At 38.4% G+C, this 18,476-nt stretch overlaps 4 non-coding genes across 4 annotated transcripts; 1 reads left to right on the top strand and 3 right to left on the bottom strand.

Moving 5' to 3' along the window:
• Window positions 1-2,816: 2,816 nt before the first annotated feature.
• On the bottom strand, window positions 2,817-2,888 carry Trnad-guc (transfer RNA aspartic acid (anticodon GUC)). The gene has a single exon. It is a non-coding gene; the product is annotated as a tRNA-Asp (tRNA).
• An 871-nt stretch (window positions 2,889-3,759) lies between these two features.
• Trnag-gcc (transfer RNA glycine (anticodon GCC)) lies at window positions 3,760-3,830 on the bottom strand. The gene has a single exon. It is a non-coding gene; the product is annotated as a tRNA-Gly (tRNA).
• Window positions 3,831-17,727: 13,897 nt separating this feature from the next.
• Trnah-gug (transfer RNA histidin (anticodon GUG)) lies at window positions 17,728-17,799 on the top strand. The gene has a single exon. It is a non-coding gene; the product is annotated as a tRNA-His (tRNA).
• An 85-nt stretch (window positions 17,800-17,884) lies between these two features.
• Window positions 17,885-17,956, bottom strand: Trnad-guc (transfer RNA aspartic acid (anticodon GUC)). The gene has a single exon. It is a non-coding gene; the product is annotated as a tRNA-Asp (tRNA).
• Between the last annotated feature and the right edge of the window lie 520 nt (window positions 17,957-18,476).

Here is an 18,476-nt window from a genome sequence, read left to right as displayed (position 1 = left end):
TCTTTTTTGATTGATATTTTTCGGTGAGCGCAAGACGAAATAAAAATGCTGTTTTTAACGTTTTCGGCCTACTTAGCTTTCGGCCATCCTCAGAAAAACTATATTTATTTAATAAAATTAAAGGATGAAATTAATTATAAACTAGATTTTATCTTTGACTTTATCAATGCACTGTGCACTCGGAAGCAGAAACTTACAACTTTTTTGCCGCGTGTTTCCTCAACGGCCGTCTCACGATTTTTGAAATCGACGTCAGCTAATTGCTCCTGGTCAGCCGTCGTCCAGTGATGGTGTCATCGAGTGCGTTCCTGATTGGTTCGTCGTCGGTTGTGTTTTGGGTTTGTTCGCTCTTTTAAATTGTGGTGTCTCTCTCAGCTTCTTAATTAGCGCGTTGTATATCGAGGAAATTTCTATTGCGTCTCTCTGTATGTTGACTGCCTTCTCTCCTCTCAATTTTATATGCAGAGTTTCCGCAGTTTTCCTCTTGTTGTCATCGCTCACTTTTTCCAGAATCCTGACATCGTTGTAGTTGAACGTGTGATGGTTTTCCACCGCATGTTGTGTTAGGCCGGTTGTGGAGGCATTCGGTTTAAAACTATATTTGTGGTTTTTAATGCGTTTTTCTATTGTTTGGGAGGTTTGTCCACAATATACACGGCCACATTCGCAAGGGATTTCGTAAACCACCTGTGTTTGCTTCATTTTTGGGATTTCGTCTTTGAGCTTAGTGAAGATGCAATTTTTGATTTTGTTCACGGGTCTTGATGAAGCAATTATGTCGTGTTTTCGTAATACTTTGCTCACTTTTTCACTCAAATGGGGGATGTATGTTAAGGAAGCATATCTACCCATTTGAGTGTCTCGGTTTTCGTACTGTAGCGAGTTATAAATTGCATCCGTTCTTGTTTTCAAAATGTGGTTTATGAAACTGTCTGGATAGTTATTAGAAAGAAGGATCCCCTTAACATTCTGGATGCTTTTTACCCTTTCCTCTACGTCAGTCAGTTTTAGTGCGCGATCAATTAAAGCAATGGCTGTGTTCATTTTGTGCGCATGAGGACTGTCGGATGAGAAATCCAGATATCGTCCGTTCGTTTGTTTTGTGAACCAATGCTTGTTTATTTTGTTGTTTTTTCTGGTGAGAGTCATGTCTAGGAAGCGAATAGAACAGTTTCATTCTTTTTCAACTGTGAATTTTATGCTCTCGAAAGGTTTATTGAATTCTTTTTGGATTTCGTCAATTCTATTTTCTTCAGCATTTTTATATTAAAAAATATACTGGTACACTGGTTTAAACTCATCGTGCTTTTAATCATACACTTGTATATATGACTTTTTATTGATTCTTGCCACATTTATGATGCAATACTAAATAAGAGCTAAGTTAACAGTTTTTAAGATAAATTTTTCATATTTTTTTGAAAGGGTAGTTTAAGGTGAACTTCTAATGAGTATTTCAATTTCTCATGTTAGTTCTCATTCGCAGTAGCATTTCGATGTTTGTTATCCGTATAGTATAAAGTTAAAACGATCGAAAGATGGGTATTCTAACGAACTCTTAGTAATTTTAATCCTTATTTATAAATAATAGCATCAAACATAAAATCCGTTGAGACGCAATAGGGCGCCATTTTCTAACGAGTTTTGTGAAAATTGTAATATAAATGGCCCTCTATCAATGCGTGAAGAATATCACTTACATTCTGGGAGCATGCTCTGCGCCATTGTGGTGAACCTTCGGTTTCTTTCCGGAATCCATTTCACTTGCCATACACTTTACCAACTTTTTAAACTTCGCACTATCCACTTCAAGTTTAGCCGAAAGAATGACCGTTTTTTTTTCAATCGAATCAGTTGGGATCGTTTCTAACACACACACACCTACACAGAGTTTCTTTCATACCACAGCGGCAGTTTCATTCGTTATCTCACGGACACATACCTCATTCATTCATCTACTGTCCATTCAGCAACCCACTGCTAAATGGTGTTCAGGACTGCCAGTTATTTTTTTTAGATTTATTTAAGCATGATTCATGTTTTCCCATATTCAAACGATTGGAATATTTTGTTTTATACATAATTCATGTGTATTCTAAATTGTTTTCTTTTACCAACCCATTTTCTCTTGTCAATACTATATCTACCACAGACAGGAATGACAAACTAGAAAGAAAATGGAGGATTCGTATCTTATTATTTTTTTTACATTTTAAAATGGCATATGAAAACTTTTAGTATCGGTACAGGACTTAATAAAAGTTAAATTTTCAGAAAGAATTCTGAAATTAATTACTGTTAAAATTCAGAGAAAGCATCAAAGAAAACTCTTCGATAAGATTCACCTTATTGTCGAATATTCCGCCTGACGTGAAGTGAATTCACTTTTCCGGACAATTCTGAACTGTTGCCATTCTTGAGATCAAACAACTTACTGTAGAATAAATACAATAATTAGTAAACGGTTAACAATTGAATTTTCTTTGAATCAATAATGATTTTATCTATAACAACTTTAAGATGTTTGTGTTGCGATTGTTAACTTTTGTGACGTGAATTTACGCTAGAATTGATTATTTTTTACTTTAGGCAATTTGCTGTAGTTTGCTGTTCTCTATGTTGAACCACCCAAGTAATGCCTAAAGATCCCAATTATGTGTTTCGTTGTAACTTATCAATCGCTGATGCAGCTGGTTTGATCAATGATTATTCATGTATGTTTTTGTTCTTGCGGTTAAAGTTCTTTTTATTCTGAAGTTTAGAATTTTTTCGTCTTACCTCACAGTTGCTTCCCCTTCTTTTGATTAAAACATATCCTCCCCGACGGGGAATCGAACCCCGGTCTCCCGCGTGACAGGCGGGGATACTGACCACTATACTATCGAGGAATTGATGTCTAACTAGGCGCTCAACTATCGTCATCAGCTATTTTTAGTTTCGAGGCTAGTTTTCAGTTTAAAACCGTCCCCTAGCCTACCAGGAGCTCATAAACAGTAGGGGATGGCAGCAGCATCAGAAACAGACACAGAAGTAGGGACAAGACAAATCGTTTCGCTAATAAACGGCCGGTCGCTCGTTCGGTCGTCGTTTTCGTCGTCTTCGTCGGTGAGCTTCTTCGAGTAGGTTTTTTTTAGTTCTCTCACCCTTCTCTTTTCCGTTTAACCGTTCCGGTTTTTTTGGGTGAGGTTGCAAATTCCAGCATAACTCCGGCTCGATTTTTCAACTGGAGCCTTACTTATTACGGTGTAACCGGGTTGTAGCGTTTCTTTAAGGATAGCAAGGGAAAAGAAAAACACCCACCACTCACTTGCCAATGTAATAATTTCGTTTTTTCCGGTAAGCACCAGGAAAGTCATCTGATGGGACAAGTGTTTTTCCTTCGTCTAATTATAATAAATGGTGGCATTTTTCAACCGCAGCCTTGCAGGTTTACGGGGCTTTTTTTTCTCGCTGTTGGTCGCTTTTTAACGGTGTGTCCTGCGAGTAAAATGAGACTACCGGCCCTCGGAAGGACTGACAAAGGATGCATGATATATGGCGGAATTTTTCACTTTTCGCACTAATTAGTACACTCGGTTACAAATGAGTGCACTTTGTTTAAACCAGACACTCTGTTGAAGAGATGAGTTGTCTTCCAGTTCTTGAGTTTGTTTAAGTGTTTTTTTTTTATTTAACTCAAGATGTTCCTTAAGAACATTTTTTTTTAAATATTGTTAACAACTACATGTATGAATGAGGGAAACGAAGCAAAAAAAAGGTTGCATCGGCCGGGAATCGAACCCGGGCCGCCCGCGTGGCAGGCGAGCATTCTACCACTGAACCACCGATGCGTGCTTTAAATTGTAAATCATTCATAATTTGAACCATTTTGTGTGTTATTTTTTCAAAAAATCCAAATCTTTTAAAATAAAATCAGTTATTTACCAGAAAACGAGAAAAAGTTTTTTTTCTGCGAAAAATCATCCAGAATACCTTTGATCATGAAAATGAAACGTCTTCATTGTATGAAAATGCACCTCTGCATTTGACTACAATGCATCTCCGAAGAACACTGCTTCTTTTCCCCTAAGTAGAATTGCATAAAGGTATACCCCTCGCCATTCATAAGTCTTTTACCGGGATCAAACTGCCACACGATTAACATTCAACTGCAGCATCCTGCTGGATCACCTATCATGGTCGCATTTTTGCAGTAGGGGAAAAGTTCATATAACGCCCCATGTGGTTAATACGCGCCACCCTTGTTTTGAAGAATCTGAAGCATTTTAAGCCTGCAAAATATTACCAATTTGTTCTAAATACTGTGTTTGGTCATGGCAAGTATGAATTTTTCCTTAAAATGCTCCTGTGTCGTGATAATTTCACAATTTAGGTTTTTCTTCATTTCGATCTAAATTTTAAAACACTTTCAATAAGGTGTCACCAAGCAGAGAAAAACGAATAAGACAATATTTTCTGACACATCGATAGAAGAGAATCTAAACTACGATTTAATGCTAAAAACTTATACCGAACTCGCTATGGTATGCTTTTTATGGGTATGTTTTATCACGGCCCATGCGCTCTTTATAACGCGCCAATCGTAGTAGGCTGAAAATAGCATTAATTTTTCAAAAAGGCCAATTTTCATTGAAAATGAACAAAAAGTCTAAAACCTTATTTTGAGCGTTAATTCAGCCCAAAAAATCTACTTTTATTATTTTTTTAATTTTGATTAGTCCATTTTGATTTTATTTTCATTCAAAGTGCCTGTAAGTATTGGTGTGTTTTCGGTCTTCGGCTGCTTTCGGGTGTGTTCGGCTGCTAGGCGCGTATTGAATACACGGCGGCGCGTATTTGCAACACAGTTTTGTTCCGTGGCTTTGAATAAGGTTTTTAAAAATCAAGTTTTTGAAGCAACTATAGCAATTTGAGTAATAAAAACTCATAGGTATTTGTAGAAAACAATTTTCTTAAACGATTGCACCCATTTTTAACACAATTTGTACGTGGAATACATAGAAAATCAGCGATTCGCTTAAGTGGCGCATAATAGGACATGTTCCCCTACGAGAAAAATCGGTTACATTATGTTAGACTTCTGTCATCGCCAGACTTTTTATACTGGATCAAGCCAAAAAGGTGGGCTCTTTTCTTATTCGAATTCAGTTCAAACAAGCAAATCCAACTGCAACTCGAATGACTGTTCTTTCAGTTTTAAAAGGCGAACTGCATCCCTTTTTTCACAGAAAAGAAAAGTTGAAGATGGAAGTTCAGATAGAAGTCTGCACTCGGTAAAAAGGTCTGATCCTGACGTTTGCCTCTTTGGGGGAGAGGCTGCGAGGTTTTCAAAAGTGCAAGGATAACAAAGTGAAAACGGAGATACAGAAGGAAAAAAACAAGATGCATCCAACAACCTAACTCCTCTGGAGTTCTTTTCAGCCCCGTTTTCCAGAACCAAACCATGTATGAACGGTGGGAAATTTATTACCTTTATCCCTTTTGTGAGAGGACCCACTTGTAAGACAACGCAATGAACTCTCAAACTCAAACTCATACATTATAACAGTTATGAACGGTGTTTCCACTGTTTACACTTGAAGAAACTATCATAGGTACACGTACGGCATATCATACCACATGGAAAAATAGTTAGGCGGAAATCTTCAAGTGCGAAGGTTGGATTTAACTTCGGAGCACGTGTGCAATCTGTTTTCGAACGCTTAAAACGGATTCCCGCGGTAAAAAGGTAACTTCCTTGTATGATTTATTGCGAATTCTATTATTTATGAGCTCCCCCTTTGCATGGGATCACTTGTTAAAGTTGGTGCGGTTAAAGATAAGTTGGGTTTCAGAAGAAAACGAGGAATTTTCAAATGCAATACAAAACTCCAACTTTCTTATGCATAAACCGAGTCAATTGAAGCCACTAATTTAATATTTTCATCCCTTTTTTCCTTTTTTTTTTTTAAATTTTCAACGACTTGGGCCTAAAACGATATATCTTAATTAAATTATCAAAAACTAAAATAACGAGTTTGAACCACCTCGCTCGTTGCGCCCCTGCTCGCCTCGTTCCTACCGGATTCGTTGCGTAGACCTGTATTGCAGGACAGTCGTCTGACATTCTTACAACATGTCCTGCCCAGCGTATCCGTCAATCCTTCACCACCTTCTGGATACTGGGTCGCCGTAGAGTCGCGCGAGCTCGTGGTTCATCCTTCGCCTCCACACTCCGTTCTCCAGTACGCCGCCAAAGATGGTTCTCAACACTCGACGCTCGAATACTTCGAGTGTAAGCAGGTCCTTCTCGAGCAATATCCACGTCTCGTACCTATAGAAAACCACCGATGTAAAAAGCGTCATGTACAGGTTACACTTCGTGCGAGGCCTAAGTCTTCTCGACCGCAGTTGCTTGTGAAGTCCATAGTAAGCACGACTTCCGCTGATCATTCGCCGCCGGATCTCACGGCTGGTGTCATTGTCTGCGGTCACCAGTGAGCCGAGATAGACAAAGTCTTCTACTATCTCCAGCTTGTCGCCGTCGACTGTGACCTTGATATTGCTGGACAAGCGGGTTCGGTCGGTCTCGGATCCGCAGGCCAGCATGTAATTCGTCTAGGACGCATCTGAATCATTAATCTTATCCTTTCTACTTCGAGTTTCAGTTTGCGATAGATCTCCTCCACCGCCGTAGATGATCTGCCGACTACATATACATATCAATGTCGTCGGCAAAGCAGATAAGTTGGCTGGATCGGTTGAAAACATCTTCTAGCGCCACGTTGAACTTCATGCAGTACAGACCATCGCCTTGTCGAAGCCCCCTGCGTGATTCAAATGAACTCAGCTGGAGCGCTCTGAACCTTCCAACTGTCGGTTTGAATTCCTTCCCCTGGCCGACCTGAGCGTTCAAATCCCCGATGACGATCTTGATATCATCTTTTGGGCAGCGGTCGTATTCACGCTCCAACTGCGCGAAGAGTTCGCCTTTGTTGTCACCGGTACTTCCAAAATGAGGGCTGTGCACGTTGATGATGCTGATCTTGAAGAACCGGCCCGTTGATTCTCAACGGGCACATTCGTGGGTTGATCGTCCACCACCCGATCACGCGCTTTTGTATCTTTCCCATCACTATTGAAGCTGGCTTCCCGATCTCCGCTAAGGTTGCTCGCAGTCGTTAAAGTAGATCTGGAATACCCTAGGGTCCTAGGTGCCTCCCTTTAGCTACTCCTGAAGAGGCTGGACATTGATAAGAAAATTTCCGTCCTAACAAGTAGCTTTGGAACCATTCCAGTAAAGAGCCGCAAATACCGATACGATCTAGTTTGGCGACGGCAGTTTTGTGATTCACCATGTCGAAAGCTGCGGACAGGTCAGTGTATATGACGTCGGTTTGAGATCCTCTGGCAAAGCTGTCTTGCACGGAAGACGTGAATGTCAACAGTTTTGTTATCGTAGAGTGTCTAGGCATGAATCCATGTTGTTCGTAAGAGAAATAGAATTTGCAATACGAGAAAAAGGGATCTAATATTACCAGCTCAAGCAGATTGGCAACCGCAAATTTTTCAGAAACACCGCGATAATTGCCCCTTGTTTCATATAGTAACAAATTTGCAACAATTAATATATGGAAAAAGTGAAAAATCGTATTTTATTTTAATTTTTTTTTCTTGATGGACTCATCATTTCCAACTGTTTAAATGATTTTTAAGGAAAAAATAAAAAATCATGAAACGAAGGGTTAACATTCTTCTTGTTTAACTATTTGTGGACCCGAACAAGCCCGTGCGAACGGGGTTTAAACCCCCCCCCCCCCATGGAGATTTTTTCCAAGTAAAATTTTCAGTACAAGAAATGAATTTACCGGGAATTCACTTGATCCCAAATAGTGTTTAAAAATTTTAAAAATAAGTGTTGACAAACATGTCAGTAATTCGGCTCGCCTCCGGCGGAATTTCGTCTTAAATTACTCTCTAGGCCTAAGACATTTCATTTTACGGCTCTATATGACGTTCACGAATCGAAGCCAATCAATTGTAGATTTCGATTTGCACTTCAGTTAATACCATTTGTATTGAAACTCAGTTCTTGACACAAAAAACCCTTAGCTCGTGTTCAAAATGGGTTCTCACTAAGAAGTGTAACTAAACAAGTTCAAAATTTGAAACCTACCATTTGAACTTTGAAATTCATTCATAGAATACTAATTTTACACATCACAAGTTGGTAGCCACTTACGATAGTCAACAGATTTAGCTAAATGAAAACAAAATCCTAGTATCGCTGACTTCATAACTAGCCACTTTGATTGTAAAAAAGAGTAAATGTAATTCCAAAATTTAAGCTGATATGAAATATTTCTCAAGAAACCAATTTCAGCCTCAATTGGTTTTTGTGTTTATCATTCTTTTTAATTCTAAACTCCATATCCAAAAATTTTTTACAAGTTTTTCAAGGCCTCAAATTTCACATTTTTCCTAGGTGCAAAGAATTTAAGAGAAGATTTTAAATAATTTGGATGCCCAAAATCAAAATTGCAATTAGAGAAATTTGTGTTTACGGTACGACACCCAACGATGGCCACCCAACGATTTTTGCCTTTTCACCATACAGCAAAGGGCTATCGAAGTTTATTAAATATCTGCTAGTTTTGAATGCTTGTTATTTTTGCTCTCTCATAACTGTGTTTGATATGGACAAGCAAAATTAAAATTCAAAAGAGTAATTCATGTATTGCGCGCTTGGTAAATTAACTGAAACTGTCTCACTTGCAAGTTCTGAAGCCAAGCTGTGCGGGGTTCTGCTGTTGTAGGATTAAGAGAATCGCCCGTCGTTATTTTGTTCTATTAAAATGAGAATTGCTGATGACAAAATCGAAATTTGACATAGTATAGTAACAAGCAAATTATAAGCAGTTGTGAAGTTGCATGTTTCATTGCAAGAATTCTTTATGTACATATTTCTTAATTGTACCTTTAGTCTGCAGATTTACTATTCCTTAGTCGAATGTTTTCTGATGCTCAATCATCGTCGTATTTTTGAACATTTGTTTAATTTATTTTTTCCTATGTTTAGTATTAGGTATCTTCTTTAATGTAAATGATCAAAACTGAAATATTTGCTCAAGCTGATGTTTTTTACGAACATTTGGTTATCGAATGCTTTTTTTAATGGGATCCATCTTCCAGTCCCAACAGTGACCAATTAGCGAGAGAGTACTATATTCATGTTGAGATAGCGGAAAAGTTCTATGGGATTGCATCGTTACTTATGTTAGCATGAAATTGCCATGATTATCATGTAAGTCGTTATTACTGAATTATAATTCTGTATTTTTACATTTAAACGCATCACAGAAGAAATAAATTTGTAAATTTATAAAATCATTTTATACCATATAAGTTAAGTGTTTCAAACACTTAATCGTTATTTACTTCAATTATCGATTTTCTATTAAAATAACACGTATTTAAAAGTAATCGTTATTTTTTCTCATTCAACAGCTAATAACTTTTGAATGGGTGTTTTCTGGAGCTTGAATAATTCATTAGAGAAATATACTATTATTTGGAATTATTACAGCGTTAAGAAAAACAAATTACTCGGTTCATATACGATCAAGAAATAACATATTTCACTGATGTGCTACACAGAAAATTAATGAAAATAACAATCGCAGGGTTTTTTTTAGCTTATTCAGTCCCTAGACGAGCAAACCAAAGAAAGTTTCAACGAAAAAAACGCTGATAGAGGTGTATTAAAATCCATTAGTAAAAACTTACTAATGTGGAAATAAGATTCGAGGTCTTCGCGCAGTTAAAAAAGCATCACCAACTATTTAATTAGAAAAAAAAGATTCAAAAAAAAACTAAATTACGCTGGTCAAAAGTGTTTCCTGATCATATCCTTATACCCACACTCCAAAACAAAATTGTTTGCTAGATTGCAGAGGTGACCTCGGTCCTAAAGCACAAATTTCTTTCTTTCATCCTTTTCTCTAACTTTCCTACCTATCCTTTGACTACTAGGACGTGGCCGGCGCCGTTATTGATGTTCAAAGAGAGAGCATCAGTTTTGTACACTGAGCTTTCAGCCCCAAGAACCATTCTTGTGACCTTTGTATAAAATTGGTGGTCTCGGTCAATCACGGAGTAGCAACCATTGGCGATGTGGAATTTGTATACGAAATGCATATCTTGTAGAAAAACGAGAGACGAACAATGGTATTAATAAGTGATAAAAAAAAATCCAGTAAAAATCATTTAGTTTAAATTGATACTGGAGCATTTCGGGTTCAATGATTAAGGTGGATGTGAGTAGTCAATCAAGCTAAGCTAAGCTAAGCTAATTTGGACGCCCAAAATCAAATTTGCAATTAGGTTTTTGTCTAAGAGCTTTTGAAAATAGGTGAAAATTGTTTAAGAATTTTTTCTTTGGATTTTTTTTGACAAAACTTTAAAACATAACAAATGATTTAAAAAAGGCTTCAAAGCAAGTATCCACTTTCCACTAGATCGTATCTAAATTTGGTTTCAGCGAAAGTGTTACAGCAGTCTTCTACTTGTTCACTTTACTCCATTTAAATCAAATTTTATTTCAGATGTTATTAAGCGAAAATCAAATGCAAGTTTCAACAAATTGGTAAAATTAAATAATATTTTTCTATTTTAAATTTCTTCACTATAGTCGGATATGCGTGTAATGATTTATGCCAAGTTTATAAAAACTGTAGAACTCAACTTATTTAAATCATGCATCATCATCAACATCATCATTATTATTCCTAAAAAAAATAAAATATAATTAACCAATAAGGAATTCAATTTCATGGAGATTTGTTAGAGCATCAGTTATCTCTGATTGATTCCACTTAAAACTGATTCATTTTTAAACTTGTAAACTCCAGATCATCAATATTAGAAACGTACCTTTTTAAATGTCTCAGTTTGTTTTAATATTCAAATAAAGTAACCGAATTTTATAGTTTTTTTTAATTTTCACATGAATTTACCGTTTTTATAGTAAAACATTTTCAATTACTTTAAAATAATTTAAAATTTTTTTAAAAGTTTCTATCTTTTCTTCTTTATAGAACTCAGTTTTTCAATTGACGGCTTCAAAATATTCAGAGCTTGAAATTTTTAACTATAAAACTTGCACTTGAAAATTTATAATGGTTTTATTTATTTTCATTCCAATGAATAATATTTTTTAAATATTTGATTTTTTTATTTATGCAAAGATTCGAAATAATTCGAAGTAGAACTTTAAAGCAAAATTTTAATGCACAACATTTATTGAAAAAGTATTTGCTTTGTGCTTTCAATATGAACAACAAAACTTTAAATTTATTTTTTTTATAAGTTTCTTATTGGTCATTCAAGAAATCACCCATTTCCTAACCTGTACTTTGGCAATTGAAGCTTCCAATGATGAACTGATCATTTGTTTTATCAATATATGAAGTAGGTAATTATTGTGAAATTCAGAAATGAACTATTTCAGTCTTTTAGGTTGTTAACTGGACAAAATAAAAAATGATTTTATCTCTGATTTTGATCCCTGGTACTTTTGAACTAAAATTGATATTCTTCTTGTTATCAAAATTGATTTAATCATCAAGAAGGTACATATGTGTTTCGAATAAATTCTCTAAAGTTCAAAATGGATTTTTTTCTTAATCAAGATTTCACAATTCAAATATTTTTTCAAATTTAAAATATTACAGCGACATTTTTCAATCAAGCCTTCAATTGAAAAAGAAAAACAGGAATGTAAATTTCGACGATACACAACAATGATTGTAGTTTTGCTGATCAATTCCATATCCTGATTATTTTCTTCAGTGGTTTGAAATTTATCTTAGAATTCGGATTTAGTTTCTATTTAAATCTGGGTTAAAATATATGAATTTTGTCTGAAGCTTTAAACTCTGGTTTCATTCAATGTTTTAAATCGCATTCGTTTTCTGTGTTTTCTGAAAAATTGATGTTAGATTTGTAAACATTATTGCTTAGTATTTATTTTTAAGCAAATGTCTAGCTCGAAATAAGGAAAATCATTTAAAATAATTAATTGACGGCTTGTCGGAAAGAACATCGATTCAATACTTTGAAAATCTTGATTTTGAATTTCGAATTTTCATCGTTCGTGCTATCAACCCTTTCGCTACATCTATCTTCGACGTCGATAGATCCTATCCCAATTCCTCTTTGCTAGCCGATCCTAAAATCCACGAGTCAAATCGGATTGATGTCCTTATTGGTGCTTCCTGTGAGTTATTAAGCAAACACTAGCGACACCATGTCCTCCATAGAAAAGTTTAGATTAATTAGGAAGCTTTGGAAAAAGGCCATACATTTTCTCCTAATTACAAAACGTCAAACAGTTACCTGGCATCGCGGATCCTTCGTTTATAAAACAGAGATCTAGCAAGTGACCATTCTCATTCTCGACGCTGTTACTTTTGCAGAGAGTTTCTGTGCTGAGTAAGTCGAGTATCAAACTGGAGGGCATCGAAAATGAAGATCTCGCTGGATCAGCAAACAAAAATCCGCCCTGGGAGTAACACTATTTAACAACACAATCGGAAAAGGCCGCGGGAGAACGACTCTGCGAATGTCGCGTTTTTGGCTCGATCAGGGGGTTGGTATAAAATGAAGCTGGGTCATTTGGCCGAAAGTCATGGGGCCAAAAGCCATTCGGCTGAAGGTCATTCGGCCGAGTGACGTTTGGCCGAATGGGCTATCTGGCCGAATAGGCCACTAGGCCGAATGGGTTATTCGGCCGACGGTTATCCAGCCGAAGGCCGTTAGGCCGAAATTACGCAAGGCCAAATGGATGTTCGGCCGAATGGTCACTAAGCCGAATGGTCACTAGGCGGAATAGTCATTTGTAGCCTAGCTAACCACAACATGAAAGAATCAGTGTGCCAAAACGAAATAACCCTCAAGGATGGCTTTCAAGCCTTTTCAAAATAAATAAACGCTCAATACAGGACGGACTCTTAATTATTCAATAAAAGCGCGATTGAAGCATTGGAATTTAATCTAGACTGCATTATTTATATTTACAATCAACTAAGTCTTAATTACCTGATGTGCGATCATTTCGCCAATCATCATCTCTTGATTCGGTCGATGATACTTTACAGCAGCCTCAAGTGATCATCAATGTGGCTCTCTTCTCTCGGTCCGCTACAAGCCGTCATCACTGATGAAACAATCAGTAATCGATGTTGGCAATTGTTGATAAACAAACCAGCTGCTCTGCTCTCATGCACACTTTATCATAACCCAGTGGTCGTAACTTACTGCCTGTAGATGTGTGGTGGTTGCCCTTCACTATTCCCACACTATCGAGAGGTATTTAAGGCCACTGAATTCCCGCCCTGGTAGTGGTATCTTCTACCTCATCCAATACGCACACTGTAGGAGGGTGGTCAACTCCATTTGCTTCCCTTTTACTCTGGTACTGGTGAGGCCACAGACACACCATGGGAATACACTTCCTCTCAATCAAATGCCCCAACTTATGCCAATGGCGTTTCACTATCAGCTCTTCGAATAAAGATTCCGATTATTTCACAGCACGATTCTTTCAAATGCCTACAATTTCCGCACATGCACGATCTCTCCCAATAGCGACACAATACACCTAGCCCGAGGATTATCCTTTTGAGGCGACGATTAGTTTCCCGATTAGACGACTCGACCGACGTCCGTTCAAAGCGCAACGCATGCGATACTGATTCTAGCACTTTCTTGCTAGTGGTGGTGACATGCTCAGTGTGGGATATATGCTTGGTCTGATACAGCAGTATTGGTCAAGTCCAGCGTCTATATTAAAGGCTCTGTTGAGAGCCTTTCGGAAATATGACACGAATCCGGTTTAAGGGCGAAGCGCAAGTCTTGCCGAATAGAAATATCATGCAATATGATTCGGTACGATCTTGTTGCGAGCAATCTTTGCTTTTGTAGCTTCGTGAGCACTCTATTCGCAGCTAGTGTTGTCGGTTCTTCCAAGAGCAGTCTTTGGGGATTCAGCGTCAAACGGGCAAACTTGACTGGTGTCGTCTGGTCGTTAGGTCACGACATCAAGATGTATCCTCATGCGGGTTTCGATGTAGCTGATGAATTTTCTGTTTCGTAGCGATGATATTCCTATTTGTTCAGGCCGCATGCAGATGATGTCAAATCAAATTATATCTTCAAAGCTTTAAACACTACTATTCACTTGAAGACTAATTTTTGATGTTGAACTGACGTTGTGACTTCTAGACGACTTCATATGGGAGTCGGCTGAACCGGATGTGATGTATCATGGTACTTTGACATTAGGCATGATCTTACGAGAACTGTTTTGATTCATTATTTGACGTTTTGAGAAAGGTGAGCACAGATCAACCTTGCTGATTTGAATCTCACGATTATTTCTGCTGATATAGTTGGTGCTAGCTTTAGATTGTTTTTTCTCTTATTACTCTACAAAATATACTCAGTAATACGGTCATTTGACCGAATGGTCATTTGACCGAATGGTCGTAAGGCCGAGTGGTGGCAAGGCTGAATGGTCATAATGCTGAATGGATGCTAGAAAGTCGTTAGGCCGAAAAGTCGCAAGGCCGAAAGATCTTAAGGCCGAATGTTCGTAAGGTCGAATGGATATTAGGCCGAAATGTCGTTAGAACAAAAGGTCATTCGGCCGAAAGGTCATTAGGCCGAATGGTCGTCAGGCCAAATGGTCGTAAGGGTAAATGTATGCTAGGCCGAAAGGTCGTTAGGCCAAACGGTCATTAGGCCGAATGATCATAAGGCTGAATGATCTTCATGAATGGTTGCTTAATACGAAATCATTTACACTTGACTGCATGCTAGGCCGAATGGTCCATAGACCGAATGGCTGTTAGGACGAATGGCTGTTAGGCCGAATGGCTGTTAGGCCGAATGGCTGTTAGGCCGAATGTACGATAGGCAGAATGTTCATAAGGCCGAATGGCCACTAGGCCGAATGGTCGCAAAGCCGAATGGTCGAATCCAGCCGTGCATCCATTCGTCCTGATGACCATTCGGCCTGATGACTTTTCGGCCTAACGACCATTTGATCTAACATGCAAAAAAGCGATTATATATCTTATAAGCTTAGCATAAATTCGGCTTATCGACCATTCAGCCGAACAACCATTCGGCCTAACGACCTTCTAGCATCCATTTATCCTTACGACCATTCAGCATTATGACCATTCGGCCTAATGACCATTCGGCCTAATGACCATTCGGCCTAATGACCATTCGGCCTAACGACGTTTCGGCCAAGCATCCATTCGCCCTTATGACCATTTGGCCCGACGACCCTTCGCATCCATTCGGCCTTACGAACATTCGGCCTTACGACCTTTCGGCCTTGCAACCTTTCGGCCTTGCGACCTTTCGGCCTGAGAGCTTGTAACTATGCATGAGACAATCACAAATAAGATCGAAGAGTGGCGGAGCATACATGACCCTTTCCTCCGACCACAGAACGACCGGGTTCGAGGTGAACAAAAAGAAACAGCACAGCAATTAACTCTAAACTTACCGCGTTACTCCCAAGTTAACAAAATAAAGAATTACAGATAACATTTACTTATTTATTAGTTTTTTTTGTACTTACTCTAGGGTTAAAACTTATCCTCTATGTGTATGTGTGTGTGTAATCGTGTGAAGTCTATCCCACGGCGGACGAATCTCGGTGTTGCCTATCCGGATAGGATCAAAGCTGCGAGTTGCGACCCCTTCTGGGTCTCTTCCACCCGTTTGGTACGCCGCTTGACTTTTATGCAGTAACTTGCATCGAAAACCACAAGCCTACGAGCACCAGAACAATCGTTTAGTTTCTTCCCGGGTCATTTAAAACGAATACCCATCTTACCGATCTCTAAATTCTCCCACTTCACTGTATGGTCGCGACCTTTTTTAACTCGCTCTATTGCTGCTGAACTGTGAAAAGAAATTCGTTTCTGCTTTGGCGTAAGTTGGCTACCCTCATTTCATCTCACTTACTTTGCCCTTGACAAAATGGAGTTTGAACAAACTTTCAAGGAGCCGCGCTCAGTATCTGTAAAACGTCTTCACTTCGCGCTTGATCAGCAACAATAGAACGAGAATATCTGTTGGACCCCTGCACCAGCTCGATTGTGTTCGTCAATTCAGAATTGAGTGCCTCGAACTAATTAGTTCGATCATGTTCTTGACGTTGGGAGTCCTACCTGGTTGCCAGATGATGTTCTTTAGAACTTACGTGAATCGGTGGGCGTAGATCGGATGTCGGGCAAAATGTGTTAATTTGCTCATGACATTGTTTTGAGATTGTTGTTTTGAGTTGCATTCCGGTATTGTAGTTTGTCGACAACTCGATAATGATAAAGATGTTACAATATTTTTCAGTCTGCGACTCTTGTTTTGCCTTTGGGAGGGACAATAACCATTTCCGAGGACGGCACTTCTCCCCCTATGCCGATTGTGACTTTGGAGCAGGTCACAAGCTTCCGAGTACACAAATCGATACGGATCCACGGATTGGAGTGGCTGAATGACTTAATCGGATGGCAATCATAACTTCGGCGCCGGTTAATTTTGTATTGTTGTGAGGACCTCGGTCACACCGGAACACTGTGTAGTCGGAGCTGAAAACTCGACTAGTAAGGGTTCTGTCAGACACACCGGATCATCATTCCAATAAAATCCACCACGAAGAGGAAGTTCGACGAAAGTTGAATACTTGCCTGGTGCTTGGTGCTTGCCGGTGCTTAGAATGATCTCAAAATGGTTACTTTCTAGAAGCCACTTTAACAAGAAAGATTGGTACGAGACCAGAATGTCTGTTTGGGCCAAAACTTTACTATGGAGATGGTAATTTTCAAAGTGTATCCAGTAATAAGATTCTCGCTTATCCAGGTTTTCTCATTCTCACTTGCCTTTAAAGAAATAGGTTCTGACGATTTCACTCATTTATAGAGGTTTTTTGCCCAGCCAGTTCTCACTTATCCAGGTTCGACTGTACATAAAGTTTGAATCTTCCAGAATACTCACGACTCCTATGAGACCTCCCAATTAATACAGATGCATGGAATGGTCTATTCTTGACTGTTTTTTAAACTTTTTATTCAGTTTCATTCAATTCAATCAATCTGAAAGTATAGGAATTTTAAAACAACTTCTTCTTTGGAAGATTTTTTTTCGTTCAAAAGATCAAAGCTTATATGGTAATTTAGGTGGGAGTCAATTTCAATTTTACATATTCAGAAATAACGATACATAATTTTAATATTAAATTAAAATTCTAAATACTCTAAATCGATCATCATCAGGCACAATTTTCCCGTATGTTTGGATAACGTGCCGCTATTAAGCCTACCCCCATTCTGAATACAACTACTACCAATTTACTAGTTAAAACGCTCCAAAAACATATTTCTGCAATTTTGCAATCGGCACCGTTGGGAGGTTAAAATGCACATTTGTCACAGTGAGGCTCATTCGGAATGTTACTGCTTTTCAAACACAAACTTTTTTGAAGTGCTTTACTCTGCAGAATCAATTTCAACTACATTGCTGAGTTATTTCTGCAGATATCCTATTTCCAAATTTCAAAACCCCCTCGCGTAATCATCATTAACAAATTTTCAGATTGGTGCCATCGCTGTCTAAAATAATTATATTGCTTGGGTCTGTTCTTAACTCTTGTGCTTCCATCTGCTCCCGGTAGCCGTGATCGTCTAGTGGTTAGGACCCTACGTTGTGGCCGTAGTAACCCAGGTTCGAATCCTGGTCACGGCAGTGAGTTTAAATCACTGTCACGGAGGGAGTTTTTTTAGGTTTGATACCTAAGTTTTTTTTGTATGAAAATTCATCAAAATATGTTCTCCCCGACGGGGAATCGAACCCCGGTCTCCCGCGTGACAGGCGGGGATACTGACCACTATACTATCGAGGAATATGGTTAATGAAACCAAATATAATTTCAAATTTTATTTGATAGTTATGTTTAAAATAATTTAAGTGAAGATGTTCTGATTTATACTTATCGCTCATTTGGATGAGTGGTATTATTTACTTTTTTTTATTCCATGAGAGCTCACCAGGCAACATGTTACAACTCAAAACGGTTGACCAATTCACTAAACTGTGGGCAAACAAATGTAACCCAATGCACCAAAATGCATCGAATCTGTTTTCGATGTCTAAATTTCTGCTGGAAACGTTTCACATTTCCTAACACCGGGATTCGCACCTTTCACATAAATTGTTACAACAATCCAACCGACCAGTAGGAGTCAGTGTAGCGCCAAAGTGCCAAATCACACCAAATCCAACCCCGAAACCTGGCAAACGTGTATGATTTCGCACCGAACCAGAACCTTCTGCTCCCAGTCTAACTGGCTTCTGCGGACTTTCCAACATCCGATTATGATAACTTCCTCCCATGCCAGTTGTAGGCCCACCTTCATAAGAGC

This window comes from Uranotaenia lowii, chromosome 1 (assembly GCF_029784155.1).
Source record: "Uranotaenia lowii strain MFRU-FL chromosome 1, ASM2978415v1, whole genome shotgun sequence".
NCBI classification, from domain to species: domain Eukaryota; kingdom Metazoa; phylum Arthropoda; class Insecta; order Diptera; family Culicidae; genus Uranotaenia; species Uranotaenia lowii.
The sequence above is the reverse complement of the archived record's forward strand: the minus strand, read 5'-3'. Positions and strand labels throughout refer to the sequence as shown.